This window comes from Quercus lobata, chromosome 4, assembly GCF_001633185.2.
Source record: "Quercus lobata isolate SW786 chromosome 4, ValleyOak3.0 Primary Assembly, whole genome shotgun sequence".
Lineage (NCBI taxonomy): Eukaryota > Viridiplantae > Streptophyta > Magnoliopsida > Fagales > Fagaceae > Quercus > Quercus lobata.
In genome coordinates, this window is record NC_044907.1 from 48832581 (window position 1) to 48849860 (window position 17280).

The following is a 17280-nucleotide window of genomic DNA, read 5'->3' on the forward strand; positions in this document are numbered from 1 at the left end:
AATTAATGTGAGATTGTGGATCCAAAACCCCCTAGATGCATGTATAATTTACCAACAAAGAGAACACATTGTTGCACTTCCAAGAATGTCCGAATGTTTCTGCCATAACCAATTTGAATACAGGAAAAGGGCAACACTAAAACCATACAAGTTTTTCCTTTGCATAGTATGATGCAATACAATTGAAGGGCTGATTGCTGTTTCCAAACTCACTGAAATCTGAATAAATCCAACAATTATACTCTAAAAAAGCCTTTCTGCTTCTTAGATGAGCACCAAGGCTCCTACTATACAATCTTTGATTTCTCAAAAGGTTAGAACAAAGAAGAAAGAATCAAGAATCTACCTGCTGCCTTTGCGATTACAGTCGTAGAGCCTCTCTAAATCCAATGCTGAAACTATTTTCTAGACCCTTCTTACCAACACCTACAGGGTCTCCTTTTCGCATCATCGCCACAAACTCATTGTAATCTATTGTTCCATCCTGCAAAATTGATAGAAATAAATGATTATAGGCATCACACATGAAAGGAATGAGCAAATTGCTGAATGGTGAATTTCTTCTCCTTGGCAGGACTTGCACCTAATACCTGATCTAATTCCACCTACCTTTTTACCACTTGGTGTCAAGACTCATGGGCTGGCTGAATGAAACTTACTACTCTACACTATGTGAATGGAAAGAACAATATGCAGTGCCAGTCATGTCAATGTGGTCTGGAACCTAATATTTAGGCTCTTTTGCATCAAATGCAGCCATCAACCATTGCACAGAAATGGCCTTCAGGCAAAAAACTAAATAGTTGCAAAAACTGTATCATCTTATTATTTAGGAAGATCAACAAGAAAAAATCCATATCTCAACCCCCCCTCCCTGCTTCAAATGCCTAATCACCATGGTATGATAGTTTTAGCTTATTAAATTGTACTTAATTTTCATCAGAAAAAACCTTTAGTCAAATCCAACTTAAAATGAATTTCAAGTTCTCTTGGATGGACATATAGCTTGACCGAAGTGCTACCCTAATCAGGTTTTACTGAGTTGTCAAGGTCTCAGAAGCAAGTAGCGAAGAAGGGTTGGAAGGCCATAAAGATTGTTCTTTCAATCCTTCACCATAGTACTATTGAGAAGATATGATAAAAGAAAACACACACGTTGTCCTGATCAACTTCTTGGATCAAATCTTCCAAGCGAACATCTTCTATGCCAAACTCCTCACAAGCTTTTTGAATCTCATCAGCAGTAATAAAACCACTTCCATCCTTATCGAAGTAGGAAAAAACTGCAAATAGATGACCCTCTCTCTCAATTTTGTTCAGATGCAATGTTGCAGCCATGAATTCACCATAATCAATGGTTCCACTGGTATTAATATCTGCCTGCAATTTACTAAAACATCAGATTTAAAATATAATTCAGTAATGCAACATTATTCCATAGTCTTATGGGAGCTAACGAAATTCTCTGAAACATGATAGCCCTTTTTAAATATTCTTGCCTATGGCACATTCATGCAATGAGACGAGAGCAGTTTTTCAAGCGAGCTCTCTCAGAAAGCAGTTCTAGTCACATCATTTTTTAAAGATATAATAGAATGCATTGTTGTTCTCATATATCAAAATAATTTGGAGAAATAGAAAATATATACTGCTCGAAGTAATATAGCATGCATCCCAATCATCCATGTGGCTAATCCCTCTTATCAAAAATAACATAACATTAAGGAGGGATTATTGTTTGATTTTCATTTTCAAAACACTATCCATCATGTTGTTAGTGATATGAAGAAGAAAACACCTTCCTTTTTTTTTACCCCTAGTATTTAACTTAATAAACTCAATGATAACAACAAGATCCCTTTCCTGTTTTTGAGCCCTGATTCTAGTTGGTCTTTGTTTCTGTTATACGTGTTATGTTAGCTGAGTTTTTCAGGTTTTGATGGCGTAGGTCGTGTTTTCTGGTGTTCTATAGCTCAGCTGCTTCTTTAAGGACAGAGCTGGCCATAGACATTTTGGGGTCTAAAGTGAGAATTAAAAATGAAACTTTTTTTTTTATACTTATATATTAATTAAATTAATGTTTATTTAATATTTTTATATTATAATATATTTCATTTAAAACTTATTCTTCTTGCCTTTTGAGATGCAGATTTACTAATTAAATTTTTATTTTTTAAAAAAGTTTTTTATATCCATATGCATATTTTCTAGTACACATTTCTAATCAAACAATATATTTATAAAGACTAAAATAAAAAATAACTTTCAAGTGTAGAGTAAATAAGAAATAGAATTTGATTTATATAAAAAATATTGTTGTAATTTTACCGAACAATAATAAGTTTTTAGCAATTCCAGCCAACATAAATAAAGACTTATTTAATATATTACCACTAACTAAAAAAACACAAATAAACAAAATATAAACAAAACACGCAGGCTTAAAAAAATAAAATAAATGATACAGTGATGAGGCAGCCAAAAACGCAGGCTAAAAAAAAAAAAAAAAACCTTGAAGGCCCAAACCAAACGTGAAACGTCCAGCCATGAGCCAGCCATAACTAAACTCTTCATTATAAACAAAACACAAAACAGGCCCAAAATATGGATAACAAATAAAATGAAGAGAAAGCCGAGCGCCCAAGCCTTTATTCTTTATGGCATGAAGCCCAAAAATAAAAATTGGGTCAAGTTTACAATTATTGTATAGGCATGGTTTCTCATATGCCAATACTCGTTAACAATTCTTTATGGCATGAAGCTCAGCAGCTATAAATTCATAACCTCCTCTCAAAACCTCTACCAGCACAGGCACTCTAATTAGGACTCCAGATTCCAAGTACATATCATGGAGTGGTTGACTAGCCAAACAATATAAAATTGTTCTATGTGCAATTGCCCCAACAAACAATTAAATTACAAAAATCTTGATTGCTATCCTTTTATAATCTTCTATCCCAATTAATATCTCACTAATATTGCAAATGTTCTAGGCGAGTCAATATCGAATGACTGAACAAGCTCATGAGTCCCTTAGTTGAAAGTAACACACACTTAAAATTTTAAGTTAGTAGCTTTAAAGATCTGTTAAACTGACTTACTTTATTAACTTCTACACCTATATAATAAATATTACCATGGAGTAATAGCTAAAATTTCAGACTCTTAAGATTAGCTCCTACTCTTTTCAAACCAGCCTTGAGTTCTTCATAAGTAATTTGACCGCTATTGTCCGTGTCTATCGTTTTGAACATTTCTTTTAGGCCAGCTGTCTCATCTTTAGATAAGCACTTTGCAATGACTTGAAAAAAAAAGAAGAAGAGAGAGAAATGGACTAGTTATTCTATCTAATAGAAATCCAAACAATAGTTTCAACCTGAATCTGAATACACAAATTATGTAGCAACTCTATCTATTGAGCTTTTCTTAAAACTGCAGAATGGAGAGCTTTTCTTGAAACCTAATATAAGTATTATAGGATTTATATACATAAATAATGACGATGATTCAAGACAAACAGCAGAAGCCGAAGACCTGGTCATTCTGAACAAGTCTGAAATTTGAAAAGGGAAAAATAGAAAAATAAGGACAAGATTCTTTGTTGCATATGAAATTTCCATTGACGTTGTGGATAATATGGCAAACCTGGATTGAATGAATTCAATGGCATTTCAAGGTTTCAGCAATTTAATGATTCAAAACACAGCCAACAAGACTATAAAACTGCTTCAGTAGTAGTTCTCAACAAACCTTTGAAGACAAATATTCCTTCTTTCATCATTTGGAATACAAAGGCTAACATTACTATTACATTGAAGATACTCTTATATTTACTTCAATCTAATTTATGTATACATGCATCAGGGCTCATAAAGTCACAAGGAAAACCTGAATGGAAAATATTATAAAATCTTATATGAATTACAGTAGAAATAGATTCTACTCAACCCCATTCCCTAATCACGTAATTCCCACATATCGGAATTAACTGATCAAAAAATAAAACAAAACAATGGAGGACTCACACAAAACGTCATGTGCTGTTGGCTGCCTCCTAGGATCTCGAACAAGCATTTTCCTCACTAAATCTTTTGCACTTTTGGATATACTAGGCCAACGTTCAGCAGTGAAGTCAAGCAGGACCTGTTTGAATACCCCTTGCTCGGATTCCACATAATCATTACATGGATGAAAAGAGAAAATGGGGAAAAAGGAAAACAATAAGCAAAATTTGGAACATATTTAGACAAATACAGACAAAAAAGTAATGAAATTTCAAGAACTAGTAGATTCTAAACTTCTTACCAGCCCAAAAGGGAGGCACTCCATTTAATAGAATGTATAGAGTCACTCCAGCACTCCAAACATCTGCTTCTGGACCATAAAGCTTTCCTAGAACTTATTTGCTCCTTCAATTCCATCTAGAGTGACCAATCTTTAACCACAAGCTGATATTTAAAAACTTGATGGTAGGGAAAAAAAAGAAGAAGAAGAAGAAGAGAGAACTGTCCAATTTTTTTCGAACTGTCTTATCCCACGGTATATGAATCTAAAGAATTGTTTGGAAAACCACTCTTTGGTAAAAAATATTTGGGAAAATAAGATATTTTCGTAGAGTCAAAACTTAGCTTCAAGTATTATTCCACTCAAGAGACACTTGTGACCCAAAATTTTAAGGTTGGCATCTTTTTCAAATTAGAAGTTAAGCATAACTCCAGAGATCAAAAAAACAATGAGAAATTATTGCGAACTTCTGAAGTACCATAAATGCATATTTCTTCTTCTCACATGAATGGTGGGTTCCACTTAGGGGTGTTCGCGGTGTGGTGCGGTGCGGTTTTAGGCCATTTTTAGCACTACACTTTGCGGTGCGGTTTAGCTAAAACCATAACTGTACCGCACTTTGTTTTTGTGGTCACATGTGCAGTGCGGTGCTGTGTGGTGCGGTTTAGAGTTTAACCAAAACCATAACCGCATCACACTTCATTTTGACAGTCACATGTGCGATACTATGTGTAAGGACTCGATTCGTGACGAACCGTAGCGGTGTAGGGCTCGCACGTAAAAAGGCCTAAACAATATCATTTGTAGAGCGTGGGTTTGAAAGGCTAGGCCTTGGTCACCGGGCGGTGGGTTTTTCATGGTGTTCATGTATGGTTAAGTTTTCTTCGCCCCTGGAATCTTTCTTCTGGAGGGGGGCTGGGAGGCTATGGTTTTTGGCCATTTTTCCCAGCCCCTTCTCTAGGTTACTTATTTTCCCTTTTATATCCGCTTGCGTTCATTGTCCTTCGTCCACGTATGGGGTCAACCTTTTCAAGACTGATACTTGTCCCATCAGCCCATACCCAAAGTGGTTGGGGGTAGTTGTAAAAGCCAAAAAATACGGCTCTATCAGGTTCAGAGTATTGAATGGCAGTAAGGGCAGCTTTCCCTGGATATTTTAGATTTTTCTTCCAAGTTTTAGTCCTATACCGTTTTTACCCCTCTTTCCGGTGGGATTTTGGGTCTGCCGAGGACTGAACTGTCCTCGACTGTATCCCGAGGCTATCTTGTCGAGCTTGGGCCATAGCCCTCCTCGGCTTGGGCTTTTGGTCTCCTCACGGGTAAATGGGTCTGGCCCATAAATTATTTGGGCCCCACAATAGCCCCTCAAAACCCTGCTATCCAACCTCTTGGTTGGAAAGGGGGGTTTTGGTAACACCGAGCCTTTATAACGGCTCATTCAATTCGGCCTTTCACTAATGCTGGCGGTTCTCCATCTGCCCAGGAAATGCACCGGTCTACGAGACAGTCTTTTGATTTTACTCCTGATGCGTTCTTACCGTTTGGTTATCCAAAACGCGCTTTTAATGACCTCTATTTACGAAATTACTTTAATTCGACGGTTTGTTTTGATGAGGTGGAGAAGTGGAACCGGCATATTTATGTTTGCAGATTCCTTTGGAGATCTGTATCTATTAAATGCCTTCCGCTTCACCCTTCGTATAAGAAGGAAGGTAAGAGGTTTATTGTTTTTGTAAAGAGTCCCTTTTCATCCTTCTGAGATCTGAAATACTTGGCCTCCCCTAAAGTTTATTTTACCCACTAGTTTATACACTAAATCGTGATACGTTTTACCATAACAGCGAGTAATGCCGGAGCCATACCCTCCCCGTAAACACCACGTTCCAATAAAGCTCGTAATGGCACGGTCAGGACAGGGATGGCGAAGACTCAAAATCTATCTCACCTTCCTTTTAGCCAAAATCCGAAGCAGGGACTCGTCACGTCAAACTTTCGGCGTGACTGAGTCCAGGACACCCATCATCGGTACCAACCGCTCTCTCATGAGCATACCTAACATGGCACCAGTGTGTTAGGAGTCAGGACTGAGGCAGGGACCAAATGCCCCTGCTTCTTCCTCTCTTCGTTCACTGGTGCCTCATTTTGCCTCTCTTTCTTCTTCTTTCCACCACCAGATCCATCCTGGTGCTTTTCCTTCTCCCTCTTTTGCTCCTTTTTCTTTCTTTTCATATCTTCTCTCTTCTTCTCCTCCTTCTTTTCATTCATCTCCTCCATCTTCTTCATTCATCTCCTCCATCTTCTTCTGAAGAAGGTCCTTCTCTCGATATGGGCGCTATTGAAGCAGAGTTTGGAAGGACTTCGGAGACGAGTTTAAAAAGAGACCTGACTGTTTACTTAATGTATTGTTTTTTTTTTTTTTTGGCAATCTACCTTTTGTATAGGCTTGTTTAAGCCCCTCTTTGTACGTTGTAATACATCTTTATATTAATGAAAGTTGTTATCACTTTATTTTACATACTCTATCTCTATATTTCCGAAATGATAACGCAATGAATAGACATACAATTTTGTGAATTTTTTATCTATTTTTAAACTGTGGCAGGCGTCTTGGACCAAAGTCCCAGTTAATAGAAAGACCTTACTCTGTGCTTATAAAAACAATCCGGCTTAATAATATTGAATCAAACAAATGATATTTAGGGCTGAAGCTCCCATTAGGCAGGAGAAGAAAGGACATTAGGATGGGTCTATTGAGTCGGCCTGGCACCATACCGCCGACCTTAGAGTACAATACTTGGGGCCATAATCCCTCATCTTAGAGAAAAGGCGCTATTATGTATTTATAAGTGCTGTTCGGCATAGTAATATAGCATCTGAATCAATGACACTTAGGGCCAAAATGCTTGCTAAGAAAGAGATATCAACATAACCTTAATAGAATTTTTTGGCACAACAATGCCGACCTGTGAAAAACGATACTTACCCCAAAACTGGCCGAGATGATAGCTCAATGCTCGATGCGGTGTAGGAAGTAACCATCCGAGGACATATCACTCGCAAAAAGAACAGCCCCCCAAGGCTATTGAATAATGACGCGATTCAACATTTTCTTAACACTTCTATTGGCATTCACCTTTTATAGTTTTTGAGCCGAGGATTGAGTAACTTAGAATTGTTATTAAGTAGCCAACCTTACAAAACTCAATCTTTTTCTCATCCGAGTAGTTGGTTTCCCCATAGGCTTGAGTCCGAGGACCATGCAATGCCTTGGTTCTGTCCAAAACCTAGTTTTCCTCATCCAAGTAGTTGGTTTCCTCATAGGCTTGAGTCCGAGGACCATGCAATGCCTTGGTTCTGTCCAAAACCTAGTTTTCCTCATCCAAGTAGTTGGTTTCCCCATAGGCTTGAGTCCGAGGACCATGCAATGCCTTGGTTCTGTCTAAAACCTAGTTCATCCAAGTAGTTGGTTTCCCCATAGGCTTGAGTCCGAGGACCATGCCATGCCTTGGTTCTGTCCAAAACCTAGTTCTCCTCATCCAAGTAGTTGGTTTCCCTATAGGCTTGAGTCCGAGGACCATGCAATGCCTTGGTTCTGTCCAAAACCTAGTTTTCCTCATCCAAGTAGTTGGTTTCCCCATAGGCTTGAGTCCGAGGACCATGCAATGCCTTGGTTCTGTGCAAAACCTAGTTTTCATCATCCAAGTAGTTGGTTTCCCCATAGGCTTGAGTCCGAGGACTGTGCAATGCCTTGGTTCTGTCCAAAACCTAGTTTTTGGCGTGGGACCTTGGCTTTAGGGGAGTTATTTTCTCAGCCAAGCCCCTAGAGTTATCTAAGCGATTGACGCTAACAAACGTAGCCCCTAGTCAAGAATCATAGCCCTTAGCGGAACTTTACACTAGAACTCTATAACCAACGGTTAGAAACGGCAACGGAACTCTCACAACCTACCGTCTATGCCAACACACAAGTCTTTCCCAAAAATGGCGCCAATTGTAAGGACTCGATTCGTGACGAACCGTAGCGGTGTAGGGCTCGCACGTAAAAAGGCCCAAACAATATCATTTGTAGAGCGTGGGTTTGAAAGGCTAGGCCTTGGTCACCGGGCGGTGGGTTTTTCATGGTGTTCATGCATGGTTAAATTTTCTTCGCCCCTGGAGTCTTTCTCCTAGAGGGGGGCTGGGAGGCTCTGGTTTTTGGCCATTTTTCCCAGCCCCTTCTCTAGGTTACTTATTTTCCCTTTTATATCCGCCTGCGTTCATTGTCCTTCGTCCACGTATGGGGTTAACCTTTCCAAGACTGATACTTGTCCCATCAGCCCATACCCAAAGTCGTTGGGGGTGGTTGTAAAAGCCAAAGAATACGGCTCTGTCAGGTTCAGAGTATTGAATGGCAGTAAGGGCAGCTTTCCCTGGATATTTTAGATTTTTCTTCCAAGTTTTAGTCCTATACCGTTTTTACCCTTCTTTCCGGTGGGATTTTGGGTCTGCCAAGGACTGAACTGTCCTCGGCTGTATCTCGAGGCTATCTTGTCGAGCTTGGGCCATAGCCCTCCTTGGCTTGGGCTTTTGGTCTCCTCACGGGTAAATGGGTCTGGCCCATAAATTATTTGGGCCCCACACTATGTATAAGATGCGGTTTGAAGTCAGTATATTTTTTAAATTTTGGGCTTTTCCTACTCAGTCCAAAACTAATTTTTCCCATTTTTTAGGCCAAGTTTTTAATTATTGAGCTAATTTTTCTTTATTTTGGGTTGGCTTTTCTAGTCAACACTTGCTAGGGTTATTAAACTTTTTTTTTTTTTAAAACTAGGGTTATTAAGCTATTAATAATATATTTAATATTAAAAATAAATAAATATATTAATATATAGAGAGGGTGCAATTTGTGCGGTTTTCTTATTATAAAGCCGCAAACCGCATTGCACCATGCGGTGTACTGTGGTACGATGCACTATTACTTGCGGTGCGGTACGATTATGCCATTTTACGGGCGGTTTTAGTGCGGTTTTTGCGGTTTATACGGTTTGGTGAACACCCCTAGTTCCACTAATTAAATTTATGGTGGGACTCACTATTCATGTAAGAGGAAGAGTATACATTTATGATATTCCCAAAGTACTTAATAATTTTCCAAAAACAATAATGATCAAAGCACTCTGAAGTTACATTGAATGATTAAATAATGTGTTTCAAATGAAACAGTCAAACTCTCAGTCACAGATAAGCACTAAAACACACAATTTTCTAATGATTTAGGAAACTAGGCAGCTTTACTAAAAAAGATTAGCCCCAGAAGACCTCTCATGGTATTATTTTTCAAGCCCCTTTGGTATCTGACATAAAACCATAAAGATTCTGAGTAGAATTCAGAAGGGTAACCCACCATTAGAAAGTTACAAGCAAAACAAGTTTGAATGAAAAGCATCAAGTCATAGATACAAACAGGGAAAACCTAGAAGATGTTTTTGGTCATTAAATATGAAGCAGTGAACGAGTAATGATTGCAACTTGCACAAAAAAAGTATTGACTACATAACTAACATAAATGACATTGTCAGTTTGAAATCAACAAAAAAGGAAAATCAAATAGAAAAGCACAAAAGCAATGGACATCTTCATCCAATGCCCATTAAAGGTATGCTTTGCAGTCATTATATCCACTAGAGTTCAAGCAATATAGCAAAATTGCAAATGATAGAAGCACAGGGCACTGGGATGTAATTACTTGAAATATCAGACGTTCAAATATATAGTTCAGCAAATTAATGATTAAACAAAGTATCATCAGACTCAGAAATGGTAGTCTTTTTTATTTATTCTAAGTCTCAGTTGATAGTCTCAAGGCTCAGAAATCAGAACTATGAGAATCGGAAATTTCAATAGTTTGACAGTCATCCCAGTCTGCTAATTAACCAATGAGAAATGGAAAATTCATAGCACTCAGATGCAACTAAACAACAAAAACTATGTGCCTTTAAAATTTCCAGGAAATCACAAACCAAGGTAGCAATATCCAGTCCCCAAATACCGAATGATGTTAGCCAAATTATCACAAAACAACATATAATAAAAAAAAAAAAAAAAAAACCTTCACATAACCATCTAAATCAACAAACAGTTCACATCTCATAATTCTCACATCAAAATAATGTCCTTTAAACTGCACACATGATATGTTACCATAGCAATCAAATCTTAGTGTCTGTTTAGATATCGTTTATTTGCTAAAAATTGAAAATTTATTATTGAAAATACTGTAGCAAAATAATTTTTAAAAGACAAAACACTGTTCATTGCTATTGTTCACGCATTTTTGTACTTTGGCTGGTCTATAAACAGTGCCATAGGACCAGCTAAAAAATGCAGACGCGTTGCTAAACAAACGCACACTTAGTGTGTGTTTGGATCCACTGAGAAGTGCTGCGTTTACGTTTACGTTTCAGTGTTTTTTTTTTTTTTTTTTTTTTTTAACGCTAAAACGCTACTGTTCATCACTGTTATGAACAGTAGCCGCAACTTTTGACTGTGAACAGTGTACATGTGCATTATTTACGGACCCACAAATTGCACTTTTCAGCCACTTTTTCATTAAAAATGGGTCCCACGGTACTATTCACATATTTAAAAATTATTTTGTTACAGTGTTTTCAGTTTTCAGTTTTCAATTTCAGCAAAATAAGTTCTATCCAAACACACTTTTAATCTCAAAATTTGAAGGTCAATAGAAGGGAAATTTAAAAGAAATGGAATAGTTTAATAGTCCAAAATTAAAGTTATCAAAACCATAGAAAAAGAAATAAAAGTTACTATACCGTCTTGCTCATCCAATCCATGCCAAATACAAGATTAATGGCTCAAAACCATGCATTAGAAAATGTGTAAGGCACACTTTCCACGGCATGGGATTCGAGCCACTCAATTTAGTATTTGGGAAAGATTGTAAAAGTAGGATAATATGGTACTTCCCTTGATTTTGATAGCTTTGATTTGGACTAAAAAACCATTTAGGCAGAAATAAACTTCACTTGATAGAGAAATAAGTGAAGACAACTATAAAGTTCTCCCACTAGAAGGAAGGAAGCTTTGAAGTATAAAGTGAAAATTTTTGACACAGCAAATAACATTTTATCTAAAATGAAAAGGTTGGGGCTGTTTTATGGGTTTGTGGGGATGTGACTGTTGTGAGAGTCACGTTTTATAGAGTTAAAATGATCAGGGCTATATATGAGTCATAGTCATGCAGTTTTTGCATGCACAGACACATACCAAAAGCATGTTGAAGATTTTTTTTTTTTTTTTTTTGAATAACATGTTGAAAGTTGTTGGTCATCTGTGTAAGTAGCTCTAGCTCTCCAACTAATTTTCAAAACACATGAAAGGCGTGAATTAAACCTATAAGGCTATAACATGGATGGGTAATATATTTTGTCTATTAAATGGATAGTGCAATTGCACAAAGTTTGTAAGTACAAAATTTACATGAGCTATTGTAATATTTTATGATATTTCTAGTAAAATTGAAACAAAAATTAATGGAAAATATGATAATAATCTAGTGATACAAAATTTAAATAGAATGTTTCTTGTGCTTTTTAAAAATGCATAATTATTTATAGCCATGATTAAATGAAGTATATAATTTAATCAAAATATATCCAAAAGGCAAAGACTCTAAAACGTAGAAGAATATTAAATTATTCCTAGTCCTGTATTTTGATATGTTAACAAATAATTATTTTTGCAACATAACACATTAAGAATAGCATTTGTTCTTCTCCCAAAAAAAAAAAAAAGTATCTATTTAATAATTCATAAAATCAATGTATATGTTATTTCTTTTAATATCAAGTAGTTATTCTAATGATTCATACATTTTTTTTAGCAAAAATAAAAAAAAAACATGTCTAGGTGTGCTTTGTGTTTCTTTAAAACTTATCAAATTAATGTGCCTAAGGACTTTATTAAATGAGTTTCACTTAGACGGAGCAAAATAATTAAATCTTAAGATTTTGAGTTTTGAACTTTAAGCACGCAGATGCCAATCCAAACAAAAATAATGAAAGTTCAACATGATTGCCAAATATCTCTCTTCATTTTTAACAAGTAAAACTGTAAAAGCATGTGTGAGATTTAAGTCTGTGTGCTATGTGCAATGATGTGTAGTAATTTTATTGATTAATTTTTGTATTATGGCTTGAGGAGAAAAATATAATGTTTGAAAAATATGTTTGGTAGGGCTCCCCTACCTTTCACATCGTCCTTATCTTTTTTTTTTAAAAATGATAATTAAGGCATCTCTTTTATTAGTTTATAGAACTAACACGATAACTTAGGATTAAATGGCTTAAAAGGGTTACTTTCCTTCTTGGAACTTTTTTTTTTCTTGGAACTTCTTAGATGTCTTTGGATGGTGATGAAATGTCATCAACATCTGCTTGTATTAAGTTGGTAAAACTACACTATTGGTTTCTAAAGTTTACCCTATAAGCACAATTGGTCCTTCAAGTTTCAAGTAAGTATAATTAGTCCATCAAGTTTTAAATGATGAGCACTGTTAATCCTTTGGTTAACTACCGTTAATGTTATTGTCTTGGTGACTAACGAAATAATAATGTGACATCTTTTTCACTGATGTGACATTTCTTTTAATTAAAATATTACAAAATTGAAGAGAAATCTCTACCCCTCTCTCTTACCTGCCTCTCATTTAAAACTTGTTCTTCTCTACCATAACGACAACATTTCCAACTCGACCTCTTGAGCCCAAAGCTACCACTTTCACTTATACTGGAAATTTTCTCTAAACCTGAGAGATAGAAGAGCAACAAGACCTTGATATCCTGGTCTTGTTCTGTGTCACCAATATATATATATATATATATATATATATATAAAATAAATAAAAATTTTAAATTAAAAAATTTGACCCTCTTAAAAAAATGAACAAAATTTGATAAACTGTTCAATGTGAATGAGTTAAATAGATTAACAATTCGAATGGTGGGAAAGTTATAGAATTTCGTGGTTTTTAATGTGAAAGAGAAAAACATTGAGATCCATAAGAAAATAAAAATATTAATAATAATGAAATTGTGTTTTGGTGAAATGGGTGTGCGTAAATAAAAGTGTGAGCTGAGAAATCGGTTTGGTTTATTTTACTAGGAAGAGCTTCTATTCCGCGAGATCATCTCGGCAAGAAGTGAGAGAAAAATGTGAAAAAGGCCGGGTCTTTATGGTGGCAAATTAGTGAGAAATAAAACATAAATAATAACACTAACAGCACACTAAATAGTTCTAGACACGGAGTATTCTTAGTTTGACAAAATCATCTAGTGGGGGGTTAGGTTAGTCATGCAATTAAATGCCCATGCTTTTTACTTTTAATTAGGACCTCAAGAATAATAGAGAGACATTCAGGCAAGCAACCTCGTTTAATATATCCAAAGAAATGAAAACTCGGACTGTGCTAAGTTTGAGGAAGATAAACTTGTGATGCCTCTAGATGGTTAATAATGTAAGTAAAAATTGATGTTAGTGATAATTTTAAATAAAAACTAATAAAAAAATAAAAACTTAATTATTGTGAAAATCCTTTCATCAAAATAACATCAATAAATTTTTTTGTAGAGAACTATTTAAGGTCTGTTTGATACTATTATTTAAACAATAATTTTTAATATTTAATTAATATTATACATATTTCTATATACTTTTTTCACTTATATTTCCACAAAATATTAACAACAATATCTTACCAAACAGCTCTTAAACTCTAGCATGCAGCGAAATCGACAAACCGCACGTGGTATCCAAGCAATAATTATAACTTTGACCGTAAACATTGCAATGTGTGGGCAGTTGGGCTAAAACAAAGGTGGGTCCCATTCAAGTAGAAACATCAAAGTCAAAAGCTGCCTTGATTTAAATCAAGCTACACGTCCAGAAATGAGACCACTTCAATAATTAATTTGTTTCTCATATTACAAAGTTCAAAGCAACAGTGGGGAGGAAAAAGAAAGCAATAGGGTAGTAATTTTTTAATATATATTGAATTTTTTATTTTATTTTATGGTTTGAATAAAGGACTATCCAAACAGTAATCAATTTGATTGGGTTATAGAGTGCTTTGGCACATCCACTTCTATTAGGGATGCGTTTGACAAACCTAAAAGAATTAGTATTTTGGAATTTTTTAGCTGATTTTAATAGGTTTCAAATTTAAAAAATGAATAATATAGATGAAGGCTATTCCAAATGCATTCAAAATATATGCTCTTTCCAAATTATATTCAATGCTCAACATATATGTGACAATAGAGCAATGTCAAGGTTAAACAATGTTTGTCAGTCTCTCTTTCTTCGAAACCACACGCACACAATGGCTTTTGTAAAACCTCTTGCCACCTGACACCCTCCAAAGCACATTAGGAGTAGTGTTCAGTGTACACCACTATTTTCTATTCCTAATTGATATAGATGTCTCCACGTGGCAAGCTTGTAAAGCCAAGCTCATTAAAGAGCTTTAGAAATCCATGTGGGCTGGATTCCAACCACGCTTGATGCCATTGGTATATAAAACTAGTTGGAGTAATGCTGTTCCTCTGGAATTATTTTCTGCCAAGAGTTAAGATTTGTTTGGTAACGTAACTTAAATGATAGTTTTCAGTGTTTAAATATTGAAAATAATTAGTTAAATTAAAAAAGAAGTGTTCTGTAGATTTCTTGAAATTGAGATTGATTGATAAAATAAAATTTTGTTGGAAAATGTTTGAACTTTGGGTATTTAAATGTAAGGTTCACCAGGTTTTGTTTGATTGGTGTATAAAAAATGCCTAACTAAAGCAAGTCTTGGGAGAACGGGACTATGGGAGTGATATGGAATGACTCAATTATTTTTTCTATGTACACTAGTGGAAACACTACCTCCAATGAGCCACCTGGTTCTGCTCCTGAATTCTAGGAGAGAGTTAGAGACAATATAATAATATGCTAGTATAGGATGGGTTGATTTTTTTGAGTGAGATTGATTGTTGGAGTCAAGGAGTGCATGAATTTGGTTAGATTGGGTTAAGAGATTTTTTTTTTAAACTTAACCCGCTATGATGGGTTAAAAAATTCAACCTATATGGATCGGGTTAGACAATTATTATTATTAAATTGAGTACTAGAATAACACCAAAACAACTTATTTTAAATTTTAATAGTGCTTCAAGTTCAAGCCAACAAGTGAAATAAGGAGTAAGGAGGAAATTGAAATGAGAAGAACTTAGGATTTGAGTTTTATTTAGGAAGAAGGGCAAGAAAGCATATAACAAAATTGTATAATATATTTTTAAATATATATTAAATATAGATGGGTTGCGTCAGTTTAAACAAATTTGTGAATCTTATGACTTGAATTTAACCCGACCTACTGTAAAAAAATAAATAAATAAATTTTTTTTAAAAAAATTCACAACCCAACCCAACCAACCAACTCCTAAAAATTGACCTAACCTGACGTGTTGGGTTGGATCTAGTTGATTTTAGTGGGTTGGCTAGACATTTTTAGATTGAATGTTTGTTTTTGAACTAAAATGAAGAATTCTTCTTTGGAATTTCATAGTTCCAATCTCTTTGAGTATTTTGTGAGAGGGAGACTCCAAATTCAGCAAAGTTTCAGTAGGTTGGCTGAAGGTTTATTTGTTTTGGCTTTATTTTTTGTTTTTTTAAATGTTGTGAATGATTCTCTATATATATAATAAATAAAATAAGATAAAGTAACCATTTTAGGTTGTAAAAGAGTGACAAATAGATGAAGCAAGTGGGTTGAGAATATGGATGGGAACAACCACCTAACTAGTCTCTAACTTGTACAATATACGAAAATAAATATTAAAAGAGTAAAGTTATGTCTACAAAATTTTCACAACAATTTTATATTAAATCTTATATGGTAAATTTTTATTAGTTCAAATCTAGGCCTACTACTAAAATTACATTTAATTTAATTTTTGTTGTCTTCTAAAATATTATAAATGTAGCATTTCTTATATTAAAAATATTTAGTTTGCTTGAAGCTAATAGGACCTAAAAGTTAAAGAAAACTTATAATTTTGTTCAAAATAAAGGTTATATAATTTATCTAAAAGTAATGAATTAGATAAAACAAATGGGTTAGTACTCTACAATTGTACGAAGGAATATGTGACATGTATAAATGGGTTAAAACATAATTAATAGGTAGAGTAAAAACACACCAAAAAATGTTGCACATGGCATTGTATCTTAACAATATATCGTATATAGTTTGTCTTTGACAATAGTTCTAGTCCTCTAGAATGTGCACATTCTAGGATTTGTGTCGGGCGTGAGGAGTGAGGACACGTATAAGCATCAGTCCCTTTTCACTAATCACTAATCACTAGCCACTAACCACTACTATAAATAAAAAAAAAAAAAAAAAAAAAAAAAAAAAAAAAAAAAAAAGGCATTCCAATACACTCACGTGATATCAATGCATTGGCGACTTCGCTCCTTGAAGAAATTGGACACGCCCAGTAATTGTTTAGTTAGTATATACTATTTCTAATTACCAATTTGATAGCCAAGGCAGAAATCAATTCAGTTTTTTCAACTTCCAAAATATTACGAAAGCTTAAGAATGATGCAGAGACTGTGCTAATATGTTTGACAAAATCAACTATTAGCGATTAGTACTGTTTTCGAGTTAATATAGAATCAGCCCTTTAGTACAATTTGCAATTAACACCATAATTCAATTTGCTTTCCATATTTTTTATTAAAAAGATTGAGAGTTAAAAGTTAAAACACACATCCTTTCAAGTACTGAAGCTAGCTTAAGAATGAGGCGGACCATGCTAAGTTTGACAAGATCAACTAATGATAATTAGATTATTGTGCCTGTGCCCAAGTTATTTATCTTCTTCTTTTTTTAATTATCGTGCCTAAATTATTCACTAATTAGAAACTTTAGAATGGACAATATTTAGCCAG

General features: G+C 34.8%; 1 pseudogene; it reads right to left on the bottom strand.

Moving 5' to 3' along the window:
- LOC115987029 lies at positions 1-5058 on the bottom strand (annotated as a pseudogene).
- Positions 5059-17280: the final 12222 nt, after the last annotated feature.